Genomic DNA, 14291 nt, shown 5'->3' with positions numbered 1-14291 from the left:
GTTGTTATAGGTCAAATTAGTATTTTACAGCAAAGTGCAACTGTCTTATTCGATACTGGGGCAACCCATTCTTTTGTATCCGGGGCATTCGCCGAAAAGTTGGAAATATCTCCAGAGGTACTCAGTGGTCAGTTTTTTACAACCCTACCTTCAGGAGAAATTATGGCATCCACACACTAACTCCGAGCAGTGACAGTCATTATAGCAGACAGAGAGCTTTTTGGTGATCTGATAGTGTTAGATATGACTAATTATGATATCATCTTGGGAATGGACTTTCTGATTACGTACGGTGCCTCCATACAGTGCCGTAAACAGAGAGTTGTATTCTAACCCGAAGTAGGAGTGCAGTTTGGGTACATCGGAGAACCAAAGAAAAAGGCCAAGAAATATCCCTTAGCTCTGAAAGCACAGAAATCACTGGATTCAGGATGTACAAGATTCTTAGCAAATGTAGTCAGTACTAGTCAGAACAAGGACCAAAAGCAAGAAGAGGTCCGAGTGGTATGTGACTACCCAGCAGTCTTCCCTGAGGAGTTACCAAGCCTAGTACCAGATAGGGAGATTGAATTCGAGATAGAACTTATTCTCGGTACGAATCCCATCTCCAAAGCACCCTACCGCATAGCTCCAGCCAAACTGAAGGAACTTCAGGAGCAACTACAGGAGCTGCTTGACAAGGGTTTCATTCGCCATAGTCACTCACCATGGGGAGCTCCTGTATTGTTCGTGAAGAAGAAGGACGGGAGCATGCGCCTGTGTATAGACTACCGGGCACTAAACCAAGTCACGATTAAGAACAGGTATCGTCTTTCTAGGATAGATGACGTGTTCGATCAGCTAAAGGGAGCAACAGTGTTCTCTAAAATAGACCTCAGATCAGGATAACACTAGGTTAGAGTTAAAGAAGGTGATATACCCAAGACAGCTTTCAGGACTAGATACGGACATTATGAGTTCGTAGTCATACCCTTTGGTGTGACGAATGCTCCAGCTACTTTCATGGACCTCATGAACCGAGTATTCATAGAATACTTAGATAAGTTTGTTATCGTGTTCATCGACGATATTCTTATCTATTCCAAAACTCAGGAAGAACACGCAGAGCACCTGAATATAGTACTACAGACCCTTCAGCAGAACCAACTGTACACCAAGTTCACGAAATGTGAATTCTGGCTCGATCAGGTATCCTTTCTGGGTCATATCATCTCCAAGGATGGTATCATGGTAGACCCCAGTAAGATAGAGGCTGTGAGTAACTAGAAAAGACCTAAGAACACCAGTGCAATCAGAAACTTTTTGGGACTAGCAGGCTACTACAGAAAATTTGTAGAGGATTTCTCCAGGATAGCCTCCCCACTAACAGTTCTCACCAGGAAGAATAGAAAATTTCAATGGACAGAGGACTGTGAGAACAACTTTATCGAGCTCAAAAGAAGATTGACCAGTGCACCCATTCTGACTCTGCCAGAAAATACAGACAACTTTGATATTTACAGTGACGCTTCAGAATTGGGACTAGGAGCAGTACTGATGCAAAATGGAAAGGTGATTGCCTATGCCTTCAAACAACTCAAGGATTATGAGAGGAACTACCCTACTCATGACCTTGAGCCTGCAGCAGTTGTCTTCGCCCTTAAAATTTGGAGACATTACTTGTATCGAGCACTGTGTAGAGTGTATACAGATCATCAGAGTTTAAAGTACTTCTTCACTTTGAAGGATCTTAATATACGACAGCGCAGATGGCTCAAGCTGGTCAAAGACTATGACATAGACATCCTCTACCACCCAGGAAAAGCTAATAAGGTGGCAGACGCACTTAGCAGGAAGTCGAGTGCTACCTTATTATCCTTAGCAGCCATGTCACCGTCCCTATAAAAGTAAATTACAGATTTCAGTGTCGAACTTATAGTTGGACAGCTCTCTACTATGACCTTAACATCTACCCTGCTTGGTGACATTCAGACAGCTCATATCAGGACCCTGAAATTCAGAAGATTAAGCAAGGGTTAGCAGAATCAGAAAGTGGAGAGTTCAGAGTATCCGATAGTGGGATATTGTATTTTGGGGACAGACTATACGTTCTGGATCAGGAGGAATTACGGAGGAAGATCCTAGACGAGGCCCATAGGACTCCTTATACGATGCATCCTGGTTTCACCAAGATGTACCAAGACCTAAAGAAATGTTTTTGGTGGCCTGGAATAAAGAGAGACATCGCTAGATATGTCAGTACCTGTCTGACCTATCAAAGGGTTAAGGCAGAACACCAGAGACCAGGAGGAGTTCTGTAGCCTATTCAGATTCCAGAATGGAAGTGGGAGGATATTTCCATGGATTTCATAGTGGGACTACCCAGAACCACGAATGGTTTTGATACCATCTGGGTAATAGTCGACAGATTGACTAAATCATCCCACTTCTTAGCTATCAGGATATCCTACTCCATGGAACAACTGGCTCAGTTGTATCTCAAGGAGATTGTCAGACTGCATTGAGTCCCACGGACCATTATATCAGACAGAGACAGTAAATTACGTCATACTTCTGGGAGTGTGTACAGTCAGCATTGGGCACCAGGTTAAAGTTTAGCACAGCTTTCCATCCTCAGACAGATGGACAGACGGAGCGACTAAATCAGGTACTCGAATATATGCTCCGAGCATGTGCCCTAGACTTTAAAGGAAGTTGGTTCAAATATCTGTGCTTTGCAGATTTTGCATACAACAATAGCTATCAGGCCACTATAGGCATGGCACCCTACGAGGCTCTCTTCGGGCGGAGGTGTAGATCTCCAATCTGCTGGTATGAAAGTGGTGAACAGAAAGAGCTAGAACTTCAGACAGATCTAGTAGCTGATACCACAGCAGCTATACAGTAGATCTGCCAAAAGATAGAGATAGCTCAAAGTCGCCAGAAAAGCTATGCTGATACGCGGCGTCGACCCTTAGAGTTTTCAGTTGGGGATACAGTATTTCTCCGAGTGGCTCCCATGAAGGGAGTAATGCGTTTTAGGAAAAAAGGAAAATTAAGTCCCAAATATGTGGGGCCATACCTCATCACCAGAAGAGTTGGCAAGGTAGCATATGAGCTAGAGCTACCCCAGGAGATGTCAGCTATCCATAACGTATTTTATGTCTCTATGCTGAAGAAGCATATCCTAGATGCCACCCAAGTGATTGAGCCTCAGACGGTACAAGTCCGCGAAGATCTCAGCTATGACAGTCGGCCTATTCAGATAATAGACCGAGCAGTTAAGAAATTGCAGAAAAAGAAAGTACCATTAGTAAAAGTCATATTGAAAAATCACACAGCAGAAGAGGCAACTTGGGAGACAGAAGTTTGTATGAGACAGAAGTACCGAGAGTTATTCTAAGTTCGAGGACGAACTTTTTATAAGGTATGGGATATTATAACGCTCGAAAATTCTCAAAATAATTTTTAAAAATATTCTTTTATTTTTCTGGAATTTTAGAATATTTTTATAAAATTTTTGGAGTAGCAGAAGTAGCAAAATTAAATAAAAATATAAAACAACCTAAGCGGGAATTGAACCCGAGAACTATTAGACCCTACGACCTATAGATGACTCTAGTAACCAAGGGGCCCCAGCAGGGGTGTGCTGAAAGGAAATGAGAGAAATTATATTTATGATGCAGTTGGGGTGTATTAATCACTTAATAAAATAGGGGATTTAAGTGGGGATTTATTATTTTGATCGATAATTTCCATTATCCCTCACCCTCACCCGCCGATCTCTCTCTCTCCCGCACCCTCTTGGCGCACAAGGCCAAGGAAACCTAGGGTTTCATTCCTAGGGTCGTAGGAACACCTTCCGGCGACGTCTCCGATACGAGGACGCCCCTCTCCGCGAGAACGCGTAGACGTAAGAAAATCGCCGAAGAGATCTCTTCTCCGGAAAACTAGCGAACGGATTGTAAGAAAACTTAGCGCAGGATGTAAGTAACCCCTCACCTGCTGTATAAGTAGCTAATAGTATGTTTTTATGCCCTTAGTTCGCTCTTATGTTCTTAGTGCAGCCATATGCAGAGTTAGAGCACACCAGGTGCTCGATAAAATGCCTACTACAGTTATATGCTACAGTAGGTATTTTAATAGTTCAGTTAAATGCCATAGATGCATTTTTAATAGTATACATAACATTGCTTCAGTTTATATGGGACTACGGTCCAATGGGTGGGCTCCCATAATCGCCTCTAGGTTCAGATAACCTAGTAAAAGCAAGATAAGATAAATCAGTTTATAAACAGTATTTTACTTTTATCAGTGACACTGTACTGGACTCTCAGTTGTCCTTGGGTTGGGCTCCCATAATCGTCCCTAGGTTTAGATAACCTAGTACCCCTACTAGATTCAGGACTTGCTACCTCGGGCCTAGTTAGGGATGCACGCATAGCAAGTACAGTTGCCGGGCCCAATAGCAGCATGATTATTATGTTTACCTATTTATGAAAATAGTTTTCAAACTTCACAAACCAGAGACGTAAATACAGCTTAGCTTCAGTTTAGTTTTCTTATTGATATAACAAATAGCTTAGCTTATGTCGGTTTAGTTTGCTTGTTGATACAATGAATAGCTTTATGTTCAGTATTTGATTAGCACGACTTGTACGTCCATATTCCATGTTTTAGTATTTCAGCATGATTATCAGCATGTATTTCGAATAGCATCTTTTAAAAGCATGATTTCTTCGAATGCATGTTTTTGTGAGGTAGATGGTTCTTACTAAGCTCCCAATCTTATAGTTTCCTTTTTCCTTATACTGCAAATAAAGGTAAAGGGAAGATGGATTTGTGGAGACTGGAGTTCAATGCGACCAGATGTGTGTGGGGAGAACTTGGAATAAAGATTCTTGAGGATTAGCCCATCTAAAGACTTAGTATTTAAGATCTTATTACTTTTTTGCATTTTTAGGATGTTAAGTATCATGAATTATGAAAGTATGTACCATGCCATGCCTAGACTTCTAGTTGTTGGATCGAGATCGCGCTAGAGGGGGGGTGAATAGCGCTCGCGGCTAAATTGTTCGTTTATCGGAATCGTAAAACTATTGGCGTATTAAAAACCTCGTTCAGAAATTAATGCAACGGAAATAAAGTAGAGAAACACACACAGAAGAACACGGAGGATTTACTTCGTTCGGAGCCTAAGGCGATCCTACTCGAAGGCCCGCGATCCTTGATCGTTTCCGGTGGGCAACAACTATATGCTCGATAAGAATTACAAATTGAAGTAAAATAAATGACAATAATTAATTATACCGACGACAAAGAAATGAAGATCCGGAGCTCCTGGTCGTCGGGCACAAGTAGCAGCACTTCGAAACGTTGTTTGGAGCAGTACGTAGCACTGGAATCACTTGAAACTTGATTTTTTGAAGTACTGGTCGAAACCCCCTTATAAAGGGTGTTCAAGGCACCTTGAAGGCTGTTCAAGGCGCCTCCATGCTGCCGAGTCTTCCGCGTGGATCAAATCTGATCTGGTCGAACTTCATCCCTTTAAGGCGCCTTATACCCTGCTCAAGGCGCCTTCCAAGGCGCCTTAAACCTCCTTCAAGGCGCCTCCATTGAAGCTTCGCAGCCATGTCAGCTTTTGCACCCGAGGCGCCTCCAAGCTCTATAGAGGCGCCTCGGACACTGTTCATCCGAGGCTTTAGGTTGCTCCTTTGCACCTGCAAGATACGTTAGTCCCAAACACTATCCTGCAACACAAAGTTAGCACAATAAATATGATAAATGAAGTATAGACAGTCTCCGGACTGTCCGAGTCTGACTTCGGGTTTCCAACCGAAAACCCTAGGCCGACCCGACGCCTACTGTTCCCTTTGCAGGGAACGCGTCCTCACCTACTCCACTCAGGAGATTTACCTGATGCCAGTTCGGTCCTCCAGACCGACTGGACTTTCCGCCTAGGGTTACCACCCCCTAGGACCTAGGGTTACCGCCCCCTAGGACCTAGGGTTACCGCCCCCTAGGGTTTTTCTCAACCTAGGGTTACCGCCCCCTAGGACCTAAGGTTGCCCCCCCTTAGGATTTTCCTCCACCTAGGGTTACCACCCCCTAGGACCTAAGGTTGCCGCCCCTTAGGGTTTTCCTCCACCTAGGGTTACCGCCCCCTAGGACCTAAGGTTACCCCCCCCCCCCTTTAGGATTTTCCTTCACCTAGGGTTACCACCCCCTAGGACCTAAGGTTACCCCCTTTAGGATTTTCCCCTGCCTAACCGCAGTTAGGACTTTCCTGAAACCTTATTTAACCACGTTAGATAACAAGGAACCTTAACTTTGAATCCCTTTGCCATTATCAAAACTGAGGTTCGATCGTCGGATGCTTACTGCACCAACACTAGTTACCTTGACGTTAGTAATAAACCACGAACAATGACAGTAGTGGCATGCCTAGAACTCTTGTGATTAGTTTTAAGTTGATACATTTACATCTTATTTGGATTAGTGGGGAAATGCAGCAGAAATCACAGAAATCAGAGCTCCAATCGATCAGTCGATCGATTGGAGGGTCCTCAATCGATCAGCCGATCGATTGGGGAGTGATTTCCCGCGTACAGAAAGCTGAATAATCAATCAGCTGATCGATCGGCCATGGATCGATCAGCCGATCGATCGGGAAGTAATTCCCCGCGTACAGGACGTTATTGAATCGATTAGCTGATCGATTAAGGAGCTCTCAATCGATCAACCGATCGATTGAACATGACTTCCGTGTATAGAGAGCTGTGGAGTCGATCAGCTGATTGATTGACACTATTCAATCGATCAACCAATCGATCGGGAGAAATCCCCGTGTACAGAACGTTACTGATTCGATACTTGGATCGATTGGTCAGGCTGGATTGATCAGCCGATCGATCCAGATGGTTCTTCCGTGCACAGAAGCACGTGGAATCGATCAGTAGATCGATTGAAGACTTTTCAATCGATTGAGTCCCAACTCAATCGATTGGGGAAGCCTGATTTCAACTCGAAACAACTGATTCAGTTTCCTTGACCATATGCAGAGTTTAAATTCCATTTCTTAGTAGCTTTGCAATAATGAAAAGGTGATTTAAACATAAGTTACAGTTTTAATGGTCATTAGCAAAGTGAGAGATTAATTAGTTAAGTTTTCCGCACCTTATAGTCCAGTTTAGCATAATGTATCCCCCGGCCTCGCAGCCTAGACAGTAGGAGGTGGGTCGTTACAGAGTGGTATCAGAGCAAATTCCATATTTCCTCCACACACACATCAGCATTGAACATCCAGCTTCCAAGTAAGAACATCTCTCACTTTATTTATGTTTCTTGCTTTCATGTTTGTTGATAACTAAAGAATGTTCATATCTGATATCATCGAATATGATAGTAGTAGTTATGATAATATGATTGTATTAGTTATGTATGTCCTCTATTTCTCTTGAAAATGGTACGAGGACGCCCAGCTAGAAAAGCACCAGCTACTGAGCCCCAGCATGAGGCAGGCAGCTCAGTGCCTCCTCCAAACCTTACAGAGTAGTGGCTCAGTTACAAAAGCAACTAGCTGAACAACAACAGGAGATTGCCACCCTAAAGGCTAATCAGCATAACACTCCCACTGTCACTCCGGAACATAACTTAGCAACCCTAGTAGTGATAGAGGTTCCACCAGTCCAGCCTACAGCACCAGCAGCCCCAACAGCAGGGGCAAGGAGAGAAGCCTCTCTGATCCAATGGCAGAAGATCAAGCCAGAGAACTTCTCAGGCACCAGTGAACCATGGGATGCCTAAGCCTCGTTCAAAACACTAGAGAGCACGATGGAGCTTCTAGACTGGCCAGAGTATGAAAAAGTGAAATGCGCCTCATTCTGCCTGACAGGAGACGCACGTATGTGGTGGGAAAGGATTAGAGCGAAGCGCCCAGTGAATCAGATGACATGGGCTGACTTCGAGAGAGAATTCTTTGAGGAGTTCTTTCACATGCAGGTCACAAACCGCCATTATGATGAGTTCACTGAATTTCGCCAGGGCAACCTTTTAGTTGATGAGGCCGTGAAGAAATTCAACAGACTGGCTTGTCTGTGCCCCGAACTAGTCAACACTGAAAGAGAATAAGTCCGGTTGATGCTAAAAATGCTAAGGCCGGAAATAGCAATGAACGTGGCCAGCGGCGTTCATAGGCCGCAAACTACAGAAGAACTAGTAAGTAGTGCTCTGACCACCAAGCATTACCAGAATAGCATCAAGCTGCAGAAGCAAGCCTTTTCAGAGTCTAATGGCTAAGGAGGCTCAAGTACTCAAAAACCCCAGGGCCACAGCTCTAACTAGAAAGGGAACTACTGCCACAAACGTAAACCAGGGAGTTACCCAAAAGGAGGACCAGCTAGTAAACAACCGAGCTATCACAAGTGTTCTACATGTGGGAAATTCCACCCCGGATTTTGTCGCAAGGGTACACAAGGATGCTTCGGATGTGGCCAGGAAGGGCATATGGCTAAGCAATACCCGAAAAGACTAGTTTTCCTGCACCACAGCTGATTCAGTACGGAGGTAACCCAGCACAGTTACACCAGATGCAGGCTTCTATAGATGGTCCACACATCAGCCAAGGTAGACTAGAAGCCCCCTCAGTCACAACGAACGTGAGGATCTACTCACTCACCAGAGAAGACGTAGCGAATGCCTCGATAGTTGTTACAGGTCAGATTAGTATTTTACAACAAAGTGCAACTGTCTTATTCGTTACTGGGGCAACTCATTGTTATGTATCCAGGACATTCGCCGAAAAGTTGTCAATATCTCCAGAGGTACTCAGTGGTCAGTTTTTGACAACCCTACCTTTAGGAGAAATTATGGCATCCACGCACTGGCTACGAGCAGTGCCAGTCATTATAGCAGACAGAGAACTTTTTGGTGATCTGATAGTGTTAGATATGGCTGATTACGATGTCATCTTGGGAATGGACTTTCTGATTAAGTACGGTGCCTCCATAGAGTGTCGTAAACAGAGAGTTGTATTCCAACCCGAAGTAAGAGTGCGTTTTGGGTACATCGGAGAACCAAAGAGAAAGGCCAAGAAGTTTCTCTCAGCTCTGAAAGCACAGAAATCACTGGATTCAGGATGTATAGGATTCTTAGCACATGTAGTCAGTACTAGTCAGAACAAGGACCAAAAGCTAGACGAGGTCCGAGTGGTATGTGACTACCCAGCAGTCTTCCCTGAGGAGTTACCAGGCCTAGCACCAGACAGGGAGATTGAATTCGAGATAGAACTTGTTCCCGGTATGATTCCCATCTCTAAAGCACCTTTCCGCATGGCTCCAGCCGAACTGAAGGAACTTCAGGAGCAACTACAGGAGCTGCTTGACAAGGGTTTCGTGCGCCCTAGTCACTCACCATGGGGAGCTCTTGTATTGTTCATGAAGAAGAAGGACGGGAGCATGCGCCTGTGTATAGACTACTGGGCACTAAACCAAGTCACGATTAAGAACTGGTATCCTCTCCCCAGGATAGACGACTTGTTCGATCAGCTAAAGGGAGCAACAGTGTTCTTTAAAATAGACCTCATATCAGGATATCACCAGGTTAGAGTTAAAGAAGGTGATATACCCAAGACAGCTTTCAGGACTAGATATAGACATTATGAGTTCATAGTCATGCCCTTTGGTATGATGAATGCTCTAGCTACTTTCATGGACCTCATGAACTGAGTATTCAGAGTATACTTAGATAAGTTTGTTATCGTGTTCATCGACGATATACTTATCTATTCCAGAACTCAGGAAGAACATGCAGAGCACCTAAAGATAGTACTGCAGTCCCTTCAGCAGAACCAGCTGTAGCCAAGTTCACAAAATGTGAATTCTGGCTCGATCAAGTATCCTTTCTGGGTCATATCATCTCCAAGGATGGTATCATGGTAGAGCCCAGTAAGATAGAGGCTGTGAGTAACTGGAAAAGACCTAAGAACACCAGTGAAATCAGAAGCTTTTTGGGACTAGCAGGCTCTATAGAAAATTTGTAGAGAATTTCTCCAAGATAGCCTCCCCACTAACAGCTCTCGCCAGAAAGAACATAAAATTTCAGTGGAAAAAGGACTGTGAGAACAACTTATAGTTTGGTGGCTACATGTGCTAAGAATCCTGTAGATTTCGGTCTACATGTGCTAACAGCCCCTACAAAAGGAAATTATAGATTTCGGTCTCCAACTTATAGTTGGACAGCTCTCTACTATGACCTTTGCATCTACCCTACTTGGTGACATTCAGACAGCTCAGATCAGGACCCTGAAATTCAGAAGATCAAGTAAGGATTAGCAGAATCAGAAAGTGGAGAGTTCAGAGTATCCGATAGTGCGGTATTGTATTTTTGGGACAGACTATGTGTTCCAGATCAGGAGGAATTACGGAGGAAGATCCTAGACGAGGATCACAGGACTCCTTATACGATTCATCCTGGTTCCACCAAGATGTACCAAGACCTAAAGAAACAATTTTGGTGGCCTGGAATGAAGAGAGACATCGCTACATATGTTAGTACCTGTCTCACCTACGAGAGGGTTAAGGCAGAACACCAGACACCAGGAGGAGTTCTGCAGCCTATTCAGATTCCAGAATGGAAGTGGGAGGATATTTCCATGGATTTCATAGTGGGACTACCCAGAACCACGAATGGTTATGATACCATCTGGGTAATAGTCGACAGATTAACTAAATCAGCCCACTTCTTAGCTATCAGGATATCCTACTCCATGGAACAACTGGTTCAGTTGTATCTCAAGGAGATTATTAGAGTGCATGGAGTCCCACGGACCATTATATCAGACAGAGACAGTAGATTCATGTCACACTTCTGGGAGTGTGTACAGTCAGGATTGGGCACTAGGTTAAAGTTTAGCACAACTTTCCATCCTCAGACAGATGGACAGACGGAGCGACTAAATCAGGTACTCGAAGATATGCTCTGAGCATGTGCCCTAGACTTCAAAGGAAGTTGGTGCAAATATCTTTGCTTAGCATAATTTGCATACAATAATAGCTATCAGGCCACTATCGGTATGACACCCTACGAGGCTCTCAACGGGCGGAGGTGTAGAACTCCAATCTGCTGGTATGAAAGTGGTGAACAGAAAGAGCTAGAACTTCAGACAGATCTAGTAGCAGATACCACAGCAGCTATACAGCAGATCTGCTAGAAGATAGAGACAGCTTAGAGTCGCAAGAAAAGCTATGCTGATACACGGCGCCGACCCTTACAGTTTTCAATTGGGGATACAGTATTTCTCTGAGTGGCTACCATGAAGGGAGTAATGCGTTTTGGAAAAAAGGGAAAATTAAGTCCCAGATATGTGGGACCATACCTCATCACCAGAAGAGTTGGCAAGGTAGCATATGAGCTAGAGCTACCCCAGGAGATGTCATCTATCCATATCGTATTTCATGTCTCTATGCTGAAGAAGCATATCACAGATGCCACCTAGGTGATTGAGCCTCAGACGGTACAAGTCCGCGAAGACCTCAACTATGACAGTCGACCTATTCAGATAATAGATCGAGCAGTTAAGAAATTGTAGAATAAGGAAGTACCATTAGTAAAAGTCAAATGGCAAAATCACACAGCAGAAGAGGCAACTTGAGAGACAGAAGCTAGTATGAGACAGAAGTACCGAGAGTTATTCTAAGTTCGAGAATGAACTTTTTATAAGGTATGGGGGATTGTAATGCTCGAAAATTCTCAAAATAAATTTTAGAAATATTCTATTATTTTTCTAGAATTTTAAAATATTTTTATAGAATTTTTGGAGTAGCAGAAGTAGCAAAATTAAATAAAAACATAAAACAGCCTAAGCGGGAATTGAACCCGAGACCCTATTAGACCCTACGACTTATAGATGACTCTAGTAACTAAGGGGCCCTAGCAGGGGTGTGCTGAAAGGAAAGGAGAGAAATTATATTTATGATGGAGTTGGGGTGTATTAATCACTTAATATAAATAGGGGATTTAAGTGGGGATTTATTATTTTGATCGATAATTTCCATTATTCCTCACCCTCACCCGTCGATCTCTCTCTCTCCCGCACCCTCTCGGCGCACAAGGCCAAGGAAACCTAGGGTTTCATCCCTAGCGTCGTAGGAACACCTTCCGGCGACGTCTCCGATACGAGGACGCCCCTCTCCGCAAGAAGAACGCGTAGACGTAAGAAGATCGCCGAGGAGATCTCTTCTCCCGAAAGCCTAGCGAACGGATTGTAAGAAAACTTAGCGCAGGATGTAAGTAACCCCTCACCTGCAGAATAAGTAGCTAATAGTATGTTTTTATGCCCTTAGTTTGCTCTTATGTTCTTAGTGCAGCCATATGCAGAGTTAGAGCACACCAGGTGTTCGATAAAATACCTAGTACAGTTATATGCTATAGTAGGTGTTTTAATAGTTCAGTAAACGCCATTGATGCATTTTAGATAGTATACATAACCTTGCTTCAGTTTATATGGGACTACGGTCCAATGGGTGGGCTACCATAGTCGCCTCTAGGTTCAGATAACCTAGCTCTAGGTTCAGATAACCTAGTAAAAGTAAGATAAGATAAATCAGTTTATAAACAGTATTTTACTTTTATCAGTGGCACTGTACTGGACTCTCAGTTGTCCTTGGGTTGGGCTCCTATAGTCGTCCCTAGGTTTAGATAACCTAGTACCCCTACTAGATTCGGGACTTGCTACCTCTGTCCTAGTTAGCGATGCGTGCATAGCAAGTACAGTTGCCGGGCCCAACAGCAGCATGATTATTATGTTTACCTATTATGAAAATAGTTTTCAAACTTCACAAACCAGAGATGTGAATACAGCTTAGCTTCAGTTTAGTTTTCTTATTGATATAACAAATAGCTTAGCTTATGTCCGTTTAGTTTGCTTATTGATACAATGAATAGTTTTATGTTCAGTATTTGATTAGCACGACTTGTATGTCCATATGCCATGTTTTAGTATTTTCAGCATGATTATCAGCATGTATTTCGAATAGCATCTTTTAAAAGCATGATTTCTTCGAATGCATGTTTTTGTGAGGTAGATGGTTCTTACTAAGCTCCCAAGCTTATAGTTTCCTTTTTCCTTATACTATAGATAAAGGAAAAGGGAAGATGGATTAGTGGAGGCTGGAGTTCAATGCGACCAGATGTGTGTGGGGAGAACTTGGAATAAAGATTCTTGAGGATTAGCCCATCTAAAGACTTAGTATTCCAGATCTTATTACTTTTCTACATTTTTAGGATGTTAAGTATCATGAATTATAAAAGTATGTACCATGCCATGTCTAGACTTCTAGTTACCTTGACGTTAGTAATAAACCACGAATAATGACAGTAGTGGCATGCCTAGAACTCTTGTGATTAGTTTTAAGTTGATACATTTACATCTTATTTGGATTAGTGGGTAAATGTAGCAGAAATCGCAGAAAGCAGAGCTCCAATCGATCAGTAGATCGATTAGAGGGTGCTCAATCAATCAGCCGATCGATTGGGGAGTGATTTCCCGTGTACAGAAAGCTGAAGAATCGATCAGCTGATCAATCGGCCATGGATCGATCAGCCGATCGATCTAGAAGTAATTCCCCGCGTACAGAACGCTATTGAATTGATCAGCTGATCGATTGAGGAGCTCTCAATCGATCAGCCGATCGATTGAACACGACTTCCATGTACAGAGAGCTGGGGTGTCGATCAGCTGATCGATCGACATTATTCAATCGATCATCCGATCGATCGGGAGAACTCCCCGTGTACAGAACGTTACTGAATCGATACTTAGATCGATTGGTCAGGCTGGATGGATCAGCCGATCGATCCAGACGGTTCTTCCGTGCACAGAAGCCCATGGAATCGATCAGTAGATCGATTGAAGACTTTTCAATCGATTGAGTACCAACTCAATTGATTGGGGAAGTCTGATTTCAACTGGAAACAACTGATTCAGTTTCCTTGACCATATGTAGAGTTTAAATTCCATTTCTTAGTACCTTTACAAAAATGAAAAGGTGATTTAAACATAAGTTACAGTTTTAATGGTCATTAGCAGAGTGAGATTTTAATTAGTTCAGTTTTCCGCACCTTATAGTCCAGTTTAGCATAATGTAATTCCCAGCCTCGCAGCCTGGAGAGTAGGAGGCGGGTCGTTATAGAGTGGTATCAGAGCAAATTCCATATTTCCTCCACACACACATCAGCATTGAACATGCAGCTTCCAAGTAAGAACATCTCTCACTTTATTTATGTTTCTTGCTTTCATGTTTGTTGATGACTAA

Source organism: Zingiber officinale, chromosome 11A (genome assembly GCF_018446385.1).
Source record: "Zingiber officinale cultivar Zhangliang chromosome 11A, Zo_v1.1, whole genome shotgun sequence".
Classification (NCBI taxonomy): Eukaryota; Viridiplantae; Streptophyta; class Magnoliopsida; order Zingiberales; family Zingiberaceae; genus Zingiber; species Zingiber officinale.
Note: the sequence above shows the minus strand (reverse complement) of the source record.